Below are 21503 nucleotides of genomic sequence, written 5' to 3'. Positions count from 1 at the left end.
TTGATAGATACAAATTACATGGATCAAAAGATGCAATATACATTTGATAGATACGAATTACATGGATCAAAAGATGCAATATACATTTGATAGATACGAATTACAGAGATCAATAGATGCAATATACATTTGATCGATACGAATTACAGAGATCAATAGATGCAATATACATTTGATAGATACGAATTACATGGATCAAAAGATGCAATATACATTTGATAGATACGAATAACATAGATCAAAAGATGCAATATACATTTGATCGATGCGAATTACAGAGATCAATAGATGCAATATATATTTGATTGATACGATTGATAGTTATATAATTTCCCTGTCAGAGTATAACAATTAGACATGTGGTCTGGGACCCATGGTAAGGTTACTTCCTTTTGCACAATCGAGTATACCAGTTGCAGAGGTTCTGACCCTGCATTCTGGATGCACCTCTCCCTGCAAGAGAGATCTGTTACAGAGTATGTGGGCCTGTATGCAAAGAGCTGGCCTGCCTGAAAGGAGCAGCAAGGCCGATCAAAAGATGTGATGTACATTTGATAGATACGAATTACATGGATCAAAAGATGCAATATACATTTGATAGATACGAATTACATGGATCAAAAGACGCAATATACATTTGATAGATATGAATAATATAGATCAAAAGATGCAATATACATTTGATCGATACGAATTACAGAGATCAATAGATGCAATATATATTTGATTGATACGATTGACAGTTATATAATTTCCCTGTCAGAGTCACAATTAGACATGTGGTCTGGGACCCATGGTAAGGTTACTTCCTTTTGCACAATCGAGTATACCAGTTGCAGAGGTTCTGACCCTGCATTCTGGCTGCACCTCTCCCTGCAAGAGAGATCTGTTACAGAGTCTGTGGGCCTGTATGCAAAGAGCTGGCCTACCTGAAAGGAGCAGGAAGGCAGATCAAAAGATGCAATATACATTTGATAGATACGAATTACATGGATCAAAAGATGCAATATACATTTGATAGATACGAATAACATAGATCAAAAGATGCAATATACATTTGATCGATACGAATTACAGAGATCAATAGATGCAATATATATTTGATTGATACGATTGATAGTTATATAATTTCCCTGACAGAGTATAACAATTACACATGTGGTCTGGGACCCATGCTAAGGTTACTTCCTTTCGCACAATGGAGTACAGGTTGGGGTCCGGGTTTGCCTTTTTGTGCTGTCTGATTCTTTCAGGTATACCAGTTGCAGCGGTTCTGACCCTGCATTCTGGCTGCACCTCTCCCTGCAAGAGAGATCTGTTACAGAGTCTGTGGGCCTGTATGCAAAGAGATGGCCTGCCTGAAAGGAGCAGCAAGGCAGAGGGATCGATTCCTGCCTATAAGAAACCAGAGGGAACGCTACCTGCTGGAAGTGTGCAGTGAGGCAGAGGGATCTATTCCTGCCTAGAAGCAGACAGGCAGAGGGGACGCTACCTGCCTGGGAGCCCAATGAGACCAGCCCAGCTGGGGGAGATACAGCCGCTGGCTTGACCCCGGTATCAGCCACGATAACCCTGGTCCCACTATTTGGAGGCAGAGGGATCTATTCCTGCCAAGAAGCAGCCTGGCGGGGGGATTTATTCATGTCTAGAAGCAGACAGGCAGAGGGGACGATACCTGCCAAGAAAGAGCTGCAGGGCAGAGAGTAAGCTACCTGACTGGGAGTCCACTGAGACCAGCCCAGCTGGGGGAGATACAGCCGCTGGCTTGACCCCGGTCTCAGCAACTATATCTCTGGTCCCACTATCCAGTGGCCACCCCTGGGTTTGGACAGAGGAAGAGAGACCCCCTAGTGGAGTACCGCTATATCCTGGAGATGCAAAAAGATGTTTAGACACCCAGTACAGGTCGTTCTCCTTCAGCCTTTTTATACGAGGGTCCCCGACCCTCAACAGGCACAACAACATGAAATACCACATATGCCATCATTTTGCACAATAGAGTACAGGTATGGCATCAATTGTAGGAACCCGGAGATAATTTTTAGGAATCTGGAGATGGAAAAAGATGCTTGGACACCCAGTACAGGTCGTTCTCCTTCAGCCTTTTTATACTTGGGTCCCCGACCCTCAACAGGCACAACAGTATGAAACACCACATATGCCATCCTTTTGCACAATAGAATACAGGTATGGCATCGATTTTAGGAACCCGGAGATAATTTTTAAGAACCGGGAGATGAAAAAAGATGCTTGGACACCCAGTACAGGTCGTTCTCCTTCAGCCTTTTTATACGAGGGTCCCCGACCCTCAACAGGCACAACAGCATGAAACACCACATATGCCATCCTTTTGCACAATCCAGTACAGGTATGGCATCGATTTTAGGAACCCGGAGATAATTTTTAAGAACCGGGAGATGAAAAAAGATGCTTGGACACCCAGTACAGGTCGTTCTCCTTCAGCCTTTTTATACGAGGGTCCCCGACCCTCAACAGGCACAACAGCATGAAACACCACATATGCCATCTTTTTGCACAATAGAGTATAGGTATGGCATCGATTTTAGGAAGCCGGAGATAATTTTTAGGAACCGGGAGATGGAAAAAGATGCTTGGACACCCAGTACAGGTCGTTCTCCTTCAGCCTTTTTATACGAGGGTCCCCGACCCTCAACAGGCACAACAGCATGAAACACCACATATGCCATCTTTTTGCACAATAGAGTATAGGTATGGCATCGATTTTAGGAAGCCGGAGATAATTTTTAGGAACCGGGAGATGGAAAAAGATGCTTGGACACCCAGTACAGGTCGTTCTCCTTCAGCCTTTTTATACGAGGGTCCCCGACCCTCAACAGGCACAACAGCATGAAACACCACATATGCCATCCTTTTTAGTGATGTCCCGAACTGTTCGCCCGCGAACGGTTCACAGCGAACATAGCTTGTTCGCGTTCGCATTTGTGGGCGAACACATGGCGATGTTCGATCCACCCCTATGTGTCATCATTGTGGAAACTTTGACCCTTTATGTCACAGCTGCCTGACACATTAGAGCCAATCAACATCAGACACTCCCTCACAGACACTCCCAGCTACTCGGAATCCGCCATTTTAGACTCATAACGACCTTGCTTTTTTAATGAGAGGACATGTTGTGTTTTTGTTCCTGACATTAATAGGAAAAACATAGCTAGGCTAGTGTATTTACAGTCCAGAAGGACTCCACTCATCTCTGCTGCAAGCACAGCACCCCAAAAAGCCCTTTTTAGGGCTATATTTCGTGCGTTTTTTTTTTTTTTATTAGCATTTGCCTGGCTTTCAGCTGTGTGTTTAAGGCTCACAGCATATGCTGTGACTATTGCCACCACTGATATCTCCCTAACAACATTAGTTTAAATTTAACTAACCCAAAAATATAATTATTTTTCTAGTGTAATTTTTTTTGGTTCATTGCTCTGTGCCAGCCAGCAGCCACCAGTGTTAATATCCGTTTATAACATTATTTTTAATTTAAAAAAAAAAACACAAAAAAATATTTTTCTAGTGTAATCTAATTAAATTTACTATCATGCCTGTGTCTGTCAGGCTCACTCAGCATTAATATACCTGGTTTTTTTTCCATTCTTTTGGTTAATTGGTCTGTGCCAGTGTCAGCCTGTGGAAGATAATCTCACCCCTGTAAAGGAGAGAGGGAATTTTTAGGACCACAACTGCAGGCTTAGGAGTGTTGTGAAAGTATCAGTGATTCTGTGTAGGTGAGGGAAGGCAGCAAGGTTCAGAATCAATAGATACAGTTCACTTTTATTATAAGGATAGGTGTGACAATGGCTGAGACCTCAGAGCGTATAGCCCCACTCAGTATTGACAAACTGGTTCCCACATATAACAACATGCAATTGCAAGTTAAAGTTTTAGACAGACCATATCTAATCATAATTGGCAGCAGACATAGTGTACAACTTTAAGGCAACAAATAAAGCTAATGAGATTTAGGCAGTAGTTAGGTATTGAGACTGAACAATTAAGAAAATAGGTAGAATAGAGCGTTTAAATATGAAGGAAACCTAACTAAGATTCTGAGGCATGTCAGGAGTAATTACTGAATATTCGTAAGTTACTGCGGTATGAGTATGAAGGAAGCGCTTTTGAGACTTACTAGTAGTAGTAATGGGTGAGGTCTGTCCGGACAGAGTGAAGTTCCCCTGCAGAGTTTGGGGAAATTGCAGCGTGTGCGATGGCGTGTGACGTCACCGCTTGCCGGTTCCGGTCCTGTGTTTGGTAGAGAGGTGAGCAGCGTCTGTCTCAAAGGTTGCAAGGAGGTTAGAGGGTGAGAAGCTGGATTCAACAATCAAGCAATTTGGTATGAGTAGGAGGGAAATTTAAACTGCTTGTTGGGGAGGAGTTATGTAAGTGTGAAAAGACACAGCTATACAAAGGATAAGGCAAAGAACTTAGGCAGTTATGACAGGACCCCCCCCCCCCCAAAGATCAACTCCGGGGATCGAGTCCAGGACGATCAGGATAACGTTCATGGAACCTGGCCACCAATCGGGGGGCAGAGAGATTGGAAGCCGGTTCCCAGGAGTCCTCCGAATCAGGGTAGCCCTTCCAATGGACCAGATACTGAAGCTGCCCACGAAAACGTCGGGAGTCCAAGACATCTTGTACCTCATACTCCAGGGTGGCATCCTGTAGATGAGGAAGTAGAGGAATAGAAGGATCATGGTGACGAAGTTGTCTATAAGGCTTGAGGAGAGACACATGAAAGGTAGGATGGGATTTCAGATTTGCTGGTAATGCGAGGGTAACAGCGTTCATATTCACAATTTTTATGATGGGAAATGGTCCAATGAAGCTGGAAGATAATTTCCTGGAAGGAAGGGGTAAATGTAGATTACGTGTTGATAACCAAACGTAGTCACCTACTCTATATTTAGGCGAGGAAATCCTTTTTTTATCAAAATGGAATTTATAGCGATCCTTGGCGATGCGAATATTTTCAGCAGTTAGTGAAAAAGATTCACTAATAGTGTTGATGAGGTCATTCACAACAGGACAGCTGTTGCTGTCCATAGAATCCCATTCAAAAGAAGGATGGAAACCATAATTAATGAAGAACGGTGTGAACTTTGTAGAGGAATGGATGGAATTGTTGAAGGCGAATTCTGCGTATGGTAGTAGTTGGGTCCAGGTATCTTGTTTAGCTGAAATGAAACATCTCAAATATTGTTCAATGCACTGGTTTGTCCTTTCAGTCTGGCCATTAGTTTGGGGATGGAAAGAGGTACTGAGACGTCTAGAAATACCCAATGAGTGACAAAGTTGTTTCCAGAATTGGCTGGTGAATTGAGTTCCCCTATCTGAGGTGATACTATTCGGGAGTCCGTGATACTTGAATATATGATGTATCATTAAGGAAATGGTTTCAGAAGAAGTTGGCAGCTTATGGTAGGGCACGAAATGTGCCATTTTACTAAATAGGTCTACGACTACTAATATGGTGTTATTCCCTTCAGAAATAGGTAGGTCGACTATGTAGTCGATTGCTATGTCCTTCCAAGGACGGTCAGGAGTCGGTAATGGGATCAATTTTCCGTAAGGGGGAGTCCTCCCTTTTTTTGTAGTTTCGCAGATTAAGCAGGTTTTAACGTAATCCTCAACATCAGAGAGGCAGGTAGGCCACCAAAAGAATCTGGAGACTAATTCTTGAGTTTTCTTTATGCCCATGTGTCCAGCAGATGGAGAATCATGTAAAGTTTTTAAGACTGTTGCTCTGAGACTGTTGGGTACATAGATTTGTTGTTGATAATAATACAACCCATCCGAGTGTAAATCCAAGACCTGTAATGGTTTATTTGAGTCAGCCTGTTGTGCTGATTTGAACTGAATGTTTTGTTCTGTAGTTAAAGCTAAGAATCTGTCAAGAGGAATTAGAGGTGAAAGGTTTGGATGTGACACTTGGTCCACCAAGTGTCTTGAAAGGGCATCAGCCTTCTTGTTCTTGTTTGCAGGACGGTAGGTGATAAGATAATTAAATCTAGCCAAGAATAGGTTCCATCGGACCTGTCGTGCGCTGAGAGTCCTATTAGATTGTAGGTATTCTAGATTTTTGTGATCCGTGTAAATCAAGATTGGAAGAAGGGTCCCTTCTAGAAGGTGTCTCCATTGTTCCAATGATGTTTTGATTGCTAACAGTTCTTTATCACCTATTGGGTAGTTTATTTCAGCTGAATTAAGAATACGTGAATAGAAGGCAACAGGATGCAGAGGATCTTTTGGAGTCTGCCTCTGTGAGAGGATTGCTCCTAAAGCATAATTAGATGTATCCACTTCCAAGATGTACTGCAACTCAGAATTAGGGAATTGGAGGATAGGGGCCGTAGTGAAAGCTTTTTTTAAGAAGTTGAATATTTCTTCTAAATCATCGTTCCATCTGAAGTGTGTGTCAGATTTGGTCAAGTTAGTTAATGGTCTAGTTAAGTCAGCAAAATTTTTAATAAACTTTCTGTAGAAATTGGCGAAACCCATGAACCTTTGTATATCCTTTTTACTTTTTGGGGAAGGCCAATTTTGAATTACCGATATCTTATCATTATCCATCTGGATACCTTGGGGTGATACAATATAACCTAGAAATTTAATTTCTTTGGAGTGAAATAAGCATTTTTCTAGTTTAACATAAAGAGAGTTCTCTCGTAACCGTGTTAATACTAGGGTGACATGTTTGATGTGTTCAGTAAGTGAGGTAGAGAATATGAGTATGTCATCCAAATATATTACCATAAATAAATCCAAAAAATCCTTGAAAATATCATTTATGAAGTACTGAAAGGTAGCCAGGGCATTACAGAGGCCAAATGGCATCACAGTATATTCAAAAAGGCCGTAACGTGTACGGAATGCTGTAAGCCATTCATGACCCTCCTTTATTCGTACCAAGTTGTAAGCCCCTCTTAGATCCAATTTAGTGTATATAGTAGCATTTTGTAATCTATCAAGGAGTTGAGGAATTAAAGGCAGTGGATAGCGGTTTTTTATCGTACGCTTGTTTAACTCTCTGTAATCAATAATGGGTCTTAGGGATTGATCTTTATTTTTAACAAAAAAGATACCAGCCCCAGCTGGGGAGGTGGAAGGACGTATAAAGCCTTTCTTCAAATTATCTGCCAAATAAGTTTTTAGATGTTGTAACTCAGGATCAGAGAGGGGAAATATATGGCCGTAAGGTATATCAACACCTGGTAGGAGATCTATAGGGCAGTCATAAACCCTATGAGGGGGTAGATTCTCTGATTCTTTTTTGTCAAAGACATCAGCGAATGTTATGTATTCCTTGGGGATTTGTAAAGGAACATCAAGTAAAATTTGTTCATGATGGAGACACAAATTTTTACAATAAGGAGAATCAAAGATGACATGTGAAGTTGACCATTGTATAGTGGGATCGTGTTGTTTAAACCAACTGATACCAAGTATAATGGGATATAGAGGTGAGGGTATAACATCAAAAGTAAGAAACTCTGTGTGTTGGTCATGTGTGGTGAGCCTTAAAGGTATGGTGTGGTATAAGATGGGTCCTGATGTAATTTCATTACCATCAATAAAACGAAGTACACTAGGCACCATTTTCTTAACTAGTGGAATTTTATTTACAGTAGTGAATTGGTAATCTATATAATTGTGGCTGGCACCAGAGTCAAGGATTGCTTGTGAGTTGAGTCTTTGCTGATCCCACTGTAATAAGATAGGAAGGGAGCAATGATTAGATTGTGTTTGTTTAGCAGATAAACATATACTTGTGGTGTTCATCTTACCCTTCCTACGCTGTAATTGAGAGCAGTCCTTTACAGAGTGATCGATCCCTCCACAATACATACAGAGATCTAAAGCTTTTCTTCTTAATTTTTCCTGTAGAGTTAATGGACCTCTGATGAAACCGAGTTCCATAGGGATTTCAGAGGCTTTTGTAGTTGTCTTAGGTGGATGCAGAGTAGTAACTGTTTGTTTAGTGGATGTTTCTAAGTGTGACTTTTCTGAGCGTCTCTCTCTGATGCGTCTATCTAATGTGATGCTAGCATCTATTAGGAGTTCTAAAGTCTCTGGGAGGGGTTGTCTGGCTAGCTCATCCTTGAGAGTATCTGAGAGGCCTAGGCGGAATTGATTGCGCAAGGAAAGGTCATTCCACTGTGTATCAGGGGACCATTTCTTAAACTCTGCGATGTAGTCCTCCACAGGCCTTTTATGTTGTCTCAGAGACCTCATTGCTGTCTCAGCAGACAGCTGTTTGTAGGGATCATCATAAAGCTGTCCCATTGCTTTAAAAAACTGATCAAATGAGTACAGCAATGGGTCATTGGTCTCAAAAAACAAATTTGCCCATATACGTGGTTCGCCACGCAGATAGGAGATTGTGGTGAGAACCTTCAAATGATCATTGAAGTATGTTTTGGGTTTTAATTGGAAATATAAGGAACATGAGTTTTTGAATTCCCTAAATTCTGAACGAATACCACTAAATGTTTGTGGAGGATTAGGTTGGGGTTCACTAGAACTAATACGTGTAGTGAGGGTATCAATTTTTTCATTGATGTATTGCTTTAGGGCAGAGTTTTCTAATTGTAGTGTATTTAACCCTGTTGTAAGGTTATCTACAGTTTGAGTTAATTTCTCTACATGAGATAATAAGGCTGCTGGGTCCATAGTATAGGCTTGATTGTTATTGTCAGCCTGTGGAAGATAATCTCACCCCTGTAAAGGAGAGAGGGAATTTTTAGGACCACAACTGCAGGCTTAGGAGTGTTGTGAAAGTATCAGTGATTCTGTGTAGGTGAGGGAAGACAGCAAGGTTCAGAATCAATAGATACAGTTCACTTTTATTATAAGGATAGGTGTGACAATGGCTGAGACCTCAGAGCGTATAGCCCCACTCAGTATTGACAAACTGGTTCCCACAAAGTTTTAGACAGACCATATCTAATCATAATTGGCAGCAGACATAGTGTACAACTTTAAGGCAACAAATAAAGCTAATGAGATTTAGGCAGTAGTTAGGTATTGAGACTGAACAATTAAGAAAATAGGTAGAATAGAGCGTTTAAATATGAAGGAAACCTAACTAAGATTCTGAGGCATGTCAGGAGTAATTACTGAATATTCGTAAGTTACTGCGGTATGAGTATGAAGGAAGCGCTTTTGAGACTTACTAGTAGTAGTAATGGGTGAGGTCTGTCCGGACAGAGTGAAGTTCCCCTGCAGAGTTTGGGGAAATTGCAGCGTGTGCGATGGCGTGTGACGTCACCGCTTGCCGGTTCCGGTCCTGTGTTTGGTAGAGAGGTGAGCAGCGTCTGTCTCAAAGGTTGCAAGGAGGTTAGAGGGTGAGAAGCTGGATTCAACAATCAAGCAATTTGGTATGAGTAGGAGGGAAATTTAAACTGCTTGTTGGGGAGGAGTTATGTAAGTGTGAAAAGACACAGCTATACAAAGGATAAGGCAAAGAACTTAGGCAGTTATGACAGCCAGGCAGCCACCCACCCAGCACTCATATCTATTTTTCTTTCACCTTAATTTTAATATATAAAAAAAAAAAGTTTAAATTTGTTTGCTAGTGTAATGTAATATAATTTTATATCCGGCCTGTGTGTTTTGCTGACATAGAGAGCCTACTGTGTTTACTTGCTGCCCTCCCTAGTCTATGAGCCACGACTCATATGTGTTTAACCTTTTTTTTAATTCCCCCCCCCCAAAAAAATAATTTCAATCATTTTTCTAGTGTAATCTAATAGTATTTTCTTTCAGGCGTGTGTGTATCCGACATACAGAGCCTACTGTTTTTAATAGCTGCCCTTCCAAGGCTATCAGCCACGACTCATATGTATGTGCTTAACCTTTTTCTTAAAATTTCCAAAAAAAGTCTTTAAATCATTATGCTAGTGTAATCTAATTGTATTTTCTATCAGGCCTGTGTCTAACTGTCTATATGACTTACACAGCATACTGTTGTTATAATTGCTGCCGTACGTAGCAGCCAGCCAGTGCGACCACTCATAGAGTCATATGTGCATTGCACTTCTTAACATAATTTTAATATTAAAATCTAAAATTTTTAAATATTTTGCTAGTGTAATGTAACTTAATTTTCTATCAGTCCTGTGTTTTTGTCACTTACACAGCATACTGTGATAAATTGCTGCCCTACCTACCATCCACGACTCATATCTGCCAGCCTGTCTGCCAGGCCCAAGTAGCCAATTAGTGGCACCAATCACAATTCTTGTAACAGTAATAAAAAATAAAAAAAACATAATTTTTTGGACTGCAAATATTCAGTCTCCTAGTGCCATTGAATTTCATTTACCTCCTGCCTGCCACTGCCAGCCTTTTGTGCCAGGCCGTCTAGCCAACTATTTACACCAATCATAATTGTTGTCACAGTCAGACAGTATAGTTATTAATTTAAATAAAAAAAATTTTTAGTGTTGATCTTAATCCTCAGTTTGCTCGTGCCTTTGAATTGCACTTTTCTACAGCCTTCCAAGCCTGTGTGCCAGGCCTACTTAAAAAATATTTACACCAATCATATTTGTTGTGACAGTATTCTAATAATTAAAAATTAAAATTTTTGGTAATAGTTGCTGTGATTTGAATCCTCAGTTTGCTGGTGCCATTGAATAGCACTTTCCTCCTGCCTTGCAGCCTGCTGTGAGCCAGGCCCCCACCTAGCCAATTGTTGTCAGCAATCATATTTCTGTTAACAGTATTTCAAAAATTGTCAATCATCACTGTTTAGACTGTCAGTAATCAGTCTCCTAGTTTCCTTGAATTGCATCTCCCTCCTGCCTGCCATCCTTTTGTGCCAGGCCGTCTTGCCAACTATTTACACCAATCCAAATTTTTTGTCACAGTATAGTTACTAATTACAATTAAAAAAATCTTTATTGTTGATGATCTTAACCCTCAGTTTGCTTGTGCCTTTGAATTGCACTTTTCTACAGCCTTCCAAGCCTGTGTGCCAGGCCTACTTAAAAAATATTTACACCAATCATATTTGTTGTGACAGTATTCTAATAATTAAAAATTAAAATATTTGGTAATAGTTGCTGTGATTTGAATCCTCAGTTTGCTGGTGCCATTGAATAGCACTTTCCTGCTGCCTTGCAGCCTGCTGTGAGCCAGGCCCCCACCTAGCCAATTGTTGTCAGCAATCATATTTCTGTTAACAGTATTTCAAAAATTGTCAATCATCACTGTTTAGACCGTCAGTAATCAGTCTCCTAGTTTCCTTGAATTTCATCTCCTGCCTGCCATCCTTTTGTGCCAGGCCGTCTTGCCAACTATTTACACCAATCCTAATTTTTTTGTCACAGTATAGTTACTAATTAAAATTAAAAAAATCTTTATTGTTGATGATCTTAACCCTCAGTTTGCTCGAGCCTTTGAATTGCACTTTTCTACAGCCTTCCAAGCCTGTGTGCCAGGCCTACTTAAAAAATATTTACACCAATCATATTTGTTGTGACAGTATTCTAATAATTAAAAATTATTGTCAGCAATCATATTTCTGTTAACAGTATTTCAAAAATTGTCAATCATCACTGTTTAGACTGTCAGTAATCAGTCTCCTAGTTTCCTTGAATTGCATCTCCCTCCTGCCTGCCATCCTTTTGTGCCAGGCCGTCTTGCCAACTATTTACACCAATCCTAATTGTTGTCACAGTATAGTTACTAATTAAAATTAAAAAAATCTTGATTGTTGATCTTAATCCTCTTTTTGCTTGTGCCATTGAATTGCACTTTTCTACTGCCTGCCAGCCTGTGTACCAGGCCCAACTATCCAATTAGTGCTAGCAATCATATTTCTTTTAACAGTATTGCAAAATTTGTCAATCAACACTGTTTTGACTGTCAATCTGCAGTCTACTAGTGCCCTTGAATTGCATTTTCCTCCTGCCTGCCTGCCTGCCTGTGTTCCAGTCCCAACTAGCCAATTAGTGCCACCACTCATATTTATTGTAACAGGATTGGAATTTTTGTTAATCATAACTGTTTTGACTGTGATTCTTCAGTCTCCTAGTGCCATAGAATTGCAGTTTCCTTTCTCCCAGCGTGTGTGCCAGACAGGCCCATTTGCCAAATAGTGCCAAACAATCATATTTGTTGCCACAGTACTAGTAATATTTCAAAAAATTAACAATTTGTGATTTTTAAAACATCTGTCTTTTTTGTTGTTGTCAGTCTCACAGCGTATACTCTGCCCACTTTCACAGTGCCACCACTCAATTGGTGTAATAGTATTGTTAGTGTCCATTTAAAAAAAAAATGACAGGCAGAGGCAAGCCACCCCGCAGGTTCCGTGGTCGTGGTGCTGTGATTCCTTTAGACCCTACAAATATGCACATTGTTCAGACGCCGGGTGCCAGGGGGGATGCAAAAACTTCTGAGGAGGACCTAGTTGAATGGCTAACACAGGAAACCCAATCTTCTTCAGCTTCCGCTGCTAGTCCTCCTAACCTTGACGCACCATCTACATCCAGCTGTGCTTTGGGCAGGTCTCAAGTGACCAGTGCCACTCCGCCGCCTGTCGCCACCACCAACACTAGCACCACAGCCGCTTCACTTGATCTGTCACAGGAGTTATTGACACATCATTTTGAAGAAATGAGTGATGCGCAACCATCATTGACAGGGGATGTAGATAATAGTGATCAGTCTCAGTCAGGCAGCATTACCGACATGGAGGTACGGTGTGATGATGATGATGATGTTGTACCCGCTGCTGCTTCCTTTCTTGATGTTTCAGATACAAGTGAAGCGGTTGATGATGATGTGTCGGTGGATGTCACGTGGGTGCCTGCTAGAAGAGAAGAAGAAGAGGGGGAAAGTTCAGATGGGGAGACAGAGAGGAGGAGGAGACGATTTGGAAGCACTGGGAGGTCGTCTCAAGGAGCTAGTGGCACAGTCAGACAGCATGCATCGTCACCAGGGGTCAGCCAGACAATCCGTCGACGCCCATCAACGCATGCTGTTGCCACCACCAGAATGCCGTCATCGCAGAGCTCAGCAGTGTGGCATTTTTTTTGTGTGTCTGCCTCTGACAACAGCGATGCCATTTGCAACCTGTGCCAAAAGAAACTGAGTCGTGGGAAGTCCAACAGCCACCTAGGTACAACTGCTTTGCGAAGGCACATGGTCTCCCATCACAAAGGCCGATGGGAAGAACACATGAGTAGAAGCAGCACACAAAGTGAAAGCCGCCCTCCTCCTCCTGCTCCAGCATCTTCAGCCACGTCAACCAGTGCTGTCCTCCTTGCCCCCTCTCAACCATCCTCCACTCAGTCTCTCTTACGTAGCAGTTCCTGGTCATCTGCCCACAGTCAGGTGTCTGTCAAGGACATGTTTGAGCGTAAGAAGCCAATTTCTCAAAGTCACCCCCTTGCCCGGCGTCTGACAGCTGGCTTGTCTGAACTCTTAGCCCGCCAGCTTTTACCATACAAGCTGGTGGAGTCTGATGCTTTCAAAAAATTTGTATCTATTGGGACACCGCAGTGGAAGGTACCTGGCAGAAATTTCTTTTCACAAAAGGCAATCCCAAACCTGTACTCTGTTGTGAGAAAGGAAGTTATGGCATGTCTGGCACACAGCGTTGGGGCAAGGGTCCATATGACCATGGATAGCTGGTCTGCAAAGCATGGTCAGGGCAGGTATATCACCTACACTGCGCATTGGGTAAACCTGCTGACTTCTGACAAGCATGGAATGCGTGGCTCTGCAGAAGAGTTGGTGACACCGCCACGACTTGCAGGCAGGCCTGCTGCTACCTCCTCTACTCCTCCTACTCCATCCTCTTCCATAACCTCTTCCTCGGCTGAGTCCTCTTCAACTTCTGCGTCTTGCTCCACATCTATGGCACCCCCCCAGCTCCCCAGGTACTATGCTACATCCCGGGTACGGCAGTGTCACGCCGTCTTGGGGTTGACTTGCCTGAAAGCGGAGAGTCACACCGCACCAGCACTCCTGACCGCCCTGAACGCACAGGTGGATCAGTGGCTGACTCCGCACCAACTGGAGATTGGCAAGGTTGTTTCTGACAATGGAAGTAATTTGGTGGCGGCATTGAAATTGGGCAAGTTGACACATGTGCCGTGCATGGCACATGTGTGTAATCTGATTGTACAACGATTTGTCCATAAGTACCCAGGCTTACAGGACGTCCTGAAGCAGGCCAGGAAGGTGTGTGGCCATTTCAGGCGTTCCTACGCGGCCATGGCGCACTTGTCTGATATCCAGCGTCGAAACAACCTGCCAGTGAGGCGCTTGATTTGCGACAGCCCGACACGGTGGAATTCAACACTCCTAATGTTTGACTGCCTGCCTCAACAAGAAAAAGCTGTTAATGAGTATTTGTATGACCGGGGTGCTAGGACAGCCTCTGGGGAGCTGGGGATATTTTTGCCAAATTACTGGACGCTTATGCGCAATGCCTGTAGGCTCATGCGTCCTTTTGAGGAGGTGACAAACCTTGTCAGTCGCACCGAAGGCACCATCAGCGACATCATACCATTTGTTTTCTTCCTGGAGCGTGCCCTGCGAAGAGTGCTGGATCAGGCAGTAGATGAGCGTGAAGAGGAAGCGGGAGAGTTGTGGTGTCCATCACCCCCGCAAACAGCCGAATCAGCATCGCTTGCTGGACCTGCGGCAATGCAGGAAGAGGATTGTGAGGAAGAGGAGTCAGAGGAGGAATGTGGCTTTGAGGAGGAGGAGGAAGACCGAGCACAACAGTCATCCCAAGGTGCTCGTTGTTGTCACCTCTCTGGTACCCGTGGTGTTGTACGTGGCTGGGGGGAAGAAGATACCATCAGTGAGATCAGTGAGGAGGAGGAACGCGACATGATTAGCTCAGCATCCAACCTTGTTCAAATGGGTTCTTTCATGCTGTCGTGCCTGTTGAGGGACCCTTGTATAAAAAAGATGAAGGAGAACAACCTGTACTGGGTGTCCACGCTCCTCGACCCCCGGTATAAGCATAAAGTGCCTGAAATGTTACCAAATTCCCGCAAGTCGGAAAGGATGGAGCATTTTCATAATAAATTAAAATCTATGCTTTACACAGCGTATAAGGGTGATGTCACAGCACCACGGGAATGTAACAGGGGAAGAGATGAAATTAATCCTCCTCCTCCCACGACCACGGCGGCAAGGACCAGACGCTTTCCTGACGTCTTGTTGATGGAGGACATGTGTACCTTTTTAACTCCCATGCACCATCAGAGCCTTTCGGGATCCAGCCTTAGAGAAAGACTCAACCGACAGGTAGCAGACTACCTAGCTTTAACTGCGGATCTCGACACTCTCAGGAGCGATGGACCCCTTGACTACTGGGTGTGCAGGCTGGACTTGTGGCCTGAGCTATCCCAATTTGCAATGGAACTTCTGGCCTGCCCCGCTTCAAGTGTCCTGTCCGAAAGGACTTTCAGTGCAGCAGGAGGTTTTGTCACTGAGAAGAGAAGTCGCCTAGGTCAAAAAAGCCTTGACTATCTCACTTTTATAAAAATGAATGAGGGCTGGATCTCGAAGGGACTGACATTGGGCGATACATTTGAATAAAAAAGGCCTAATGATGAGATGAGCTGGCTTGGGCTACAACTGGTACACAGGATGGCCTTTTTTTTTTTTTATAAAGCCGGAGGACTTGCTTGACTTATCCGCCGACAACTAGTGTTCAAGCCACAAGCTTTTAGGGCACTTTATAAATGTTTTACAAACATCGATTTTTCTGGCCGCTGCTACAGCAGTTGCTACAACAATACCCCAATTTTTCAGTCATTTGTACATTCCGAATTTTTCTGGGCTCTGCTGCAGCTCTGTGGGTACAAAACTCAAATAAAAAAAATAAGGCACATAACACTAGTGATTAAACTGTTACGAATTGTACAACTTAGCACACCACTCATATCTGGTTGACCATTAAATTGAACGCAAAATGCCACAAATTTCAGAGTAGGACCGACCAAGCATCTTTATCCGTCTCTTGGTTGCTCTAAATTATCTCTGTGTTCCATCTATGCCATACCTGTACTCTATTGTGCAAAAGGGTGGCATATGTGGTGTTTCATGCTGTTGTGGCTGTTGCGGGTCATGGCCCATGGTATAAAAAGGCTGATGGAGAACGACCTGTAATGGGTGCCCCAGCAAATTTTTTGAAAAATGTTCCTGGTTCCTCTCAATTATCTCTGGGTTTCTAAAATGGATGCCATACCTGTACTCGCTTGTGCAAAAGGATGGCATATGTGGTGGTGTTTCCTGCAGTTGTTTATGTTGAGGGTGCTGGACCCTCTTATAAAAAAGCTGAAGGAGAACGACCTGGAGTGGGAGTCCAAGCATGGTTTTTGGGGCTATTTCACTTTTCAAAACAATTATCTGTGGGTTTCTAAAATCAATGCCGTACCAGTACTCTATTGTTCAAAAGTATGCCATATGTTCTCTTTCCTGCTGGTATTTTGTTTGAGGGTCCTGGACCCTCTTATAAAAATGCCTAAGGAGAAAGAGGTGTACTGGGTGTCCACTCATTTTTTTTTTCTATTTAACATTTGACCAAAATTATCTCTGGGTTTGTAAAATCAATGCTATACCTGTACTCTATTGTTCAAAAGGATGCCATACGTCCTCTTTCCTGCTGGTGTTTTTTTTGAGGGTCCTGGACCCTCTTATAAAAAGGCCTAAGGAGAAAGAGGTGTACTGGGTGTCCACTCATTTTTTTTTCTATTTAACTTTTGACAAAAATGATCTCTGGGTTTGTAAAATCAATGCTGTACCTGTACTCTATTGTTCAAAAGGATGCCATACGTCCTCTTTCCTGCTGGTGTTTTTTTTGAGGGTCCAGGATCCTCTTATAAAAAGGCCTAAGGAGAAAGAAGTGCACTGGGTGTCCATCGAATCATTTTTTTTATTGAAATTTCCATTTGCAAAAAATTATCTCTGGGTTTCTAAAATCAATGCCTTTCCTGTAATCTATTTTTCAAAAGGATTCCATATGTCCTCTTTCCTGCTGGTGTTTTGTTTGAGGGTCCTGGACCCTCTTATAAAAAGGCCTAAGGAGAAAGAATTGTACTGGGTGTCCATCGAATCATTTTTTTGATTCAAATTCCCGGTTGCAACAAATTATCTCCGGGTTTCTAAAATCAATGCCTTTCCTATAATCTTTTTTTCAAAAGGATGCCATATGTCCTCTTTCCTTCTGCTGGTTCTGTTGATTGTCCTGGAGCCTCTGCTAAAAAGGCCTAAGGATAAATAAGTGTACTGGGTGTCTATTTAATGTTTTTTTAGATTTCCTGGTTGTAACAAATTATCTCTGTGTTTCTAAAATCAATGCCTTTCCTGTAATCTATTATTCACAAGGATGCCATATGTACTCTTTCATGCTGTTGTTTCTGTTGAGGCTCCGGGAGCCTCTTATTAAAAAGGCCTAAGGATAAAGAAGTGTACTGGGTGTCTAATCGATGTTTTTTTCTATTTCCCGGGTCATATAAATGATCTCTGTGTTTCTAAAATCAATGCCTTTCCTGTAATCTAATTTACAAAAGTATGCCATATGTCCTCTTTCCTGCTGCTGGTTTTGGTGAGGGTCCTGGAGCCTCTGCTAAAAAGAGCTAAGGATAAAGAAGTGTACTGGGTGTCTAATCTATGTTTTTTTAGATTTCAAGTTTGCAAAAACTTATCCAGGGGTTTCTAAAATCAATGCCTTTCCTGTAATCTATTATTCACAAGGATGCCATATGTACTCTTTCATGCTGTTGTTTCTGTTGAGGCTCCGGGAGCCTCTTCTAAAAAGGCCTAAGGATAAAGAAGTGTACTGGGTGTATAATCTATGTTTTTTGAGATTTCACGGTTGCAATTAATGATCTCTGTGTTTCTAAAATCAATGCCTTTCCTGTAATCTAATTTTCAAAAGGATGCCATATGTCCTCTTTTTTTTTTTTGCTGAATAATCGTTTTTACTGGGATGGGATAAAAAAAATGGAAATAAGTTGTCAATTGTTGTACTATAACAAGATTTCTGACAAAACAGGTACAAAAAGTAACAAAATATTATGAATCAGAAAGTTGTAACAAGAGGGACCAAAGAAAAAAAAAACCCTACATCACTGGGCAGCTGGATAACTGAACTGCAGCACCACACTCCCCACATTATAAGACATAAGTAACACTGGGAAAAATACTTTTAATTGAAATACATACTGATAACTATGTTAAAGTAGTTAGATATACCAAACTGGACTTGTATTGATGAGGAATGAGTGCTTAAGAAATACAACAATTACATTTTTATAACCTTTTTTCCCCCACTTTGAAAATTTACAGAATTCGCCCAGTTTGTCTCTTGCATCCATTCTTCTTTTGTTTGAATTCACCACTACTAGATCAGTTTCCTTCTAAAGGATAAATTCCATTATGCAAAATGAGTTGTAATTCACAGAACGTGGTTTGTTTCCTTTTGATGAGGAAATTTTTTTTTTGTTCTTAGCAACAAAACTGGGTTACTTAATTTAAGGGGTTGCGGGCTTGCCTGGAATCTGAAGCGTCACATAATTGGACAGAAGTGGACAGGTTTGTCTACATATTTTACATTTAATAAATCCACCTGTTTGGTAATAAGTCAAATATTACATCTACGATGTCTTCACCAAATCGTAGACATAAATATGGAGATCGTCATCAAATTTTATGAAATAAACAGAGGGTTTGGCTTCCACTTGGTGTATTACCATGCCAGTCCTTTTTGAGCCATCTTCTTTGGCATACTCCACTTGCTTTCCTACAAGGATGTCCACAACTTCTCCTGGTTCTCTTTCTGCTGGAGGGGAATCATTAGAGTCTGGCATGATGTGGAGATCTCCTTCTTTGAAGTCATCTAATAGCTGATACATATATAAAACTGTGTCCTTCTCGTAGGTTATATAAAACCATGTGTTCATTATGGGAGCTCTTGCTAAGACCATTCCTCTCCACTCATCCTTAGAACCATCTTCTGTTTCAAACATGTGTTCAACAGCTTTAACAATCATTGTGTCTGCCAAGTGAGCATCACTAATTCGAGATGAAGCAACTCTATCTGGAAGAACTTCAAGAGCAGACACTCGCTCGTCCTTGTGGAGTTCTAGTCCATAGACACAATCAAATCCATCATATTTAATAAGATAAAGGGATGGGTTGACTGGCACTTGATCCAATACAGTTCCTTTCCATTGTGTTATTGGGCCACTACCTTCTTTTCAACCATGCTGTATTCTGCAACCTACAATATTCCTCCGGGGCTGGGAAATTGGTTTGCTTGGACCAACATTATTTCGATGCTTCTTGTGAGAAGTCCTTTTTTTCATCATACTGGCAGACACACCTGCATGTGCTGCATCACCTCTGGCTCTCTGACCTGCTGCCTTTCCGAATGGGGTCTTCATTCATCTGTGTATAAAAGGGCAGCAAAGCTGCCAAACTAGGGTAAAAATCCTATTCCTCCAATTACCCTTTTTTGTTTCAGTCTATACAAAGAAACTGTGTCCTTTTAGTCCACCATCCAAGCAAGATTTCTGTGTTTCAATCCACAGCAAGTGGTTCCAATGTCAGGCTACTCCAACCTGAAGAGTGCTGCATAGACGTAACATTCAGTTTACTACACATTCCCTCCAGTCCTTGCGATTTGTTGCAGTACTCTGTCTCAATGATATATTTATTTATTTTTTAGTGTCCTAACCTCCTCCCTTTTTTCTGCTTGCCTTATCCGTCATAGGTTTTGTTGGCAGCACTAACAGCAACTCCCGCCTCAAGCTCTCCTGCTGAACTTCCAGACCCGGCCCATACCCTCACATTCCAGTTCCTCGTTTTCCTTCGTCTTTGGAACCCCTCCCCCCACTACATTTCCTCTGCCAGATCCATATGTCCTCTTTAATGCTGCTGGTTTTGTGGAGGGTCCTGGAGCCTCTGCGAAAAAGGCCTAAGGATAAATAAGTGTACTTGGTGTATAATCCAATTTTTTAGAGATTGCACGGTTGCAACTAATGATCTCTGGGTTTCTAAAATCAATGCCTTTCCAGAAATCTATTTTTCTAAAGGATGCCATATGTCCTCTTTACTGCTGCTGGTTTTGTTGAGGGTCCTGGAGCCTCTGCTACTTAGGCCTAAGGATAAATAAGTGTCCTGGTTGTCTAATCCATTTTTTGTAGATTTCCCGGTTGCAACAAATTATCTCCGGGTTTCTAAAATCAATGCCTTTCCTGTAATCTATTAGTCACAAGGATGCCATATGTCCTCTTTCATGCTGTTGTTTCTGTTGAGGCTACGGGAGACTCTTCTAAAAAGGCCTAAGGATAAAGAAGTGTACTGGGTGTATAATCTATGTTTTTTTAGATTTCACGTTTGCAAAAAATTATCCACGGGTTTCTAAAATCAATACCTTTCCAGTAATCTATTATTCACAAGGATGCCATATGTACTTTTTGATGCTGTTGTTTCGGTTTGAGGCTCCGGGAGCCTCTTATTAAAAAGGCCTAATGAAAAATAAGTGTACTGGGTGTCTAATCAATGTTTTTTTCGATTTACCGGTTGCAACTAATGATCTCTGTGTTTCTGAAATCAATGCCTTTCCTATAATAATTTTTTCAAAAGGATGCCATATGTCCTCTTTGCTGCTGCTGGTTTTGTCGACGGTCCTGGAGCCTCTGCTGCGCATAATAAAGAAAAAAAAATTAATTTAACTTCACTGAATAACTGAAGCATGACTTCAGGAGTCAGGTGTGGTCGTAGGTAGTGGTTGTTGTTAGCAGATTATTTTTATTGCAAATTGCAATTGCCACAGCGTGCATAAAATGTGCGTCACTAGTCCAAATTTTAATTATTTTTTTTTCATTCAGGATTAGTTTGGGGTACGGCACAATATTGGAAACGCAAAAAACAGGTCTCGGTACCCGTTGATATAAGGGGTGACTACTAGTGCTTTTACCAGGCTCCTCTTGGATAGCCCCAGAAAGTGTGAGTATGAATCCCAAAAAGAAAATTAAATTAAGGTTGAAAAATTACTCCTAAGTAAATTGTAAGACCTGGAGCTCCTCAAACACACGTCCTACCGCAACAGCTATAGGCTCCGCCCACCCAAATCTTACCTTTTTAATGCCAATTGATATTGCCACAGCTGGAACAACAGTAACTAACATGTGCGTCACCACAGTCTCCGAAGCTATTGTCGGATGTATACAAAAACAACAATAAAGAATTCCTTTTGGGGCGCAAAGAGATGGCTACCGGAACACTCCAGGAACTTCACAACAGTGGCTGTCTTGTGTTTCTGGTGATGTTGTAGACATCTGGGTAGTGTACAGGGAGGGCAAAAATCGTCTCCATCTCTGTGCACCACAGGACAGGACGTCCTTGTCATCCATAAACACATGAAATTGCTGGCATTTTCGTTGCTTCAAGAAGTTCAGTTTTTGTGGTGATAGATAGTACAGAATCTA

The 21503-nt window shown here is 41.9% G+C and overlaps 2 pseudogenes; one reads left to right on the top strand and one right to left on the bottom strand.

Moving 5' to 3' along the window:
* Nucleotides 1-21503, top strand: part of LOC128660036 (zinc finger protein 721-like) — a 663758-nt pseudogene that overhangs the window by 541746 nt on the left and 100509 nt on the right.
* On the bottom strand, nt 18556-19509 carry LOC128660031 (spindlin-Z-like; annotated as a pseudogene).

The sequence above is a fragment of the Bombina bombina genome, chromosome 5, assembly GCF_027579735.1.
Source record: "Bombina bombina isolate aBomBom1 chromosome 5, aBomBom1.pri, whole genome shotgun sequence".
Lineage (NCBI taxonomy): Eukaryota > Metazoa > Chordata > Amphibia > Anura > Bombinatoridae > Bombina > Bombina bombina.
The sequence above is the reverse complement of the archived record's forward strand: the minus strand, read 5'-3'. Positions and strand labels throughout refer to the sequence as shown.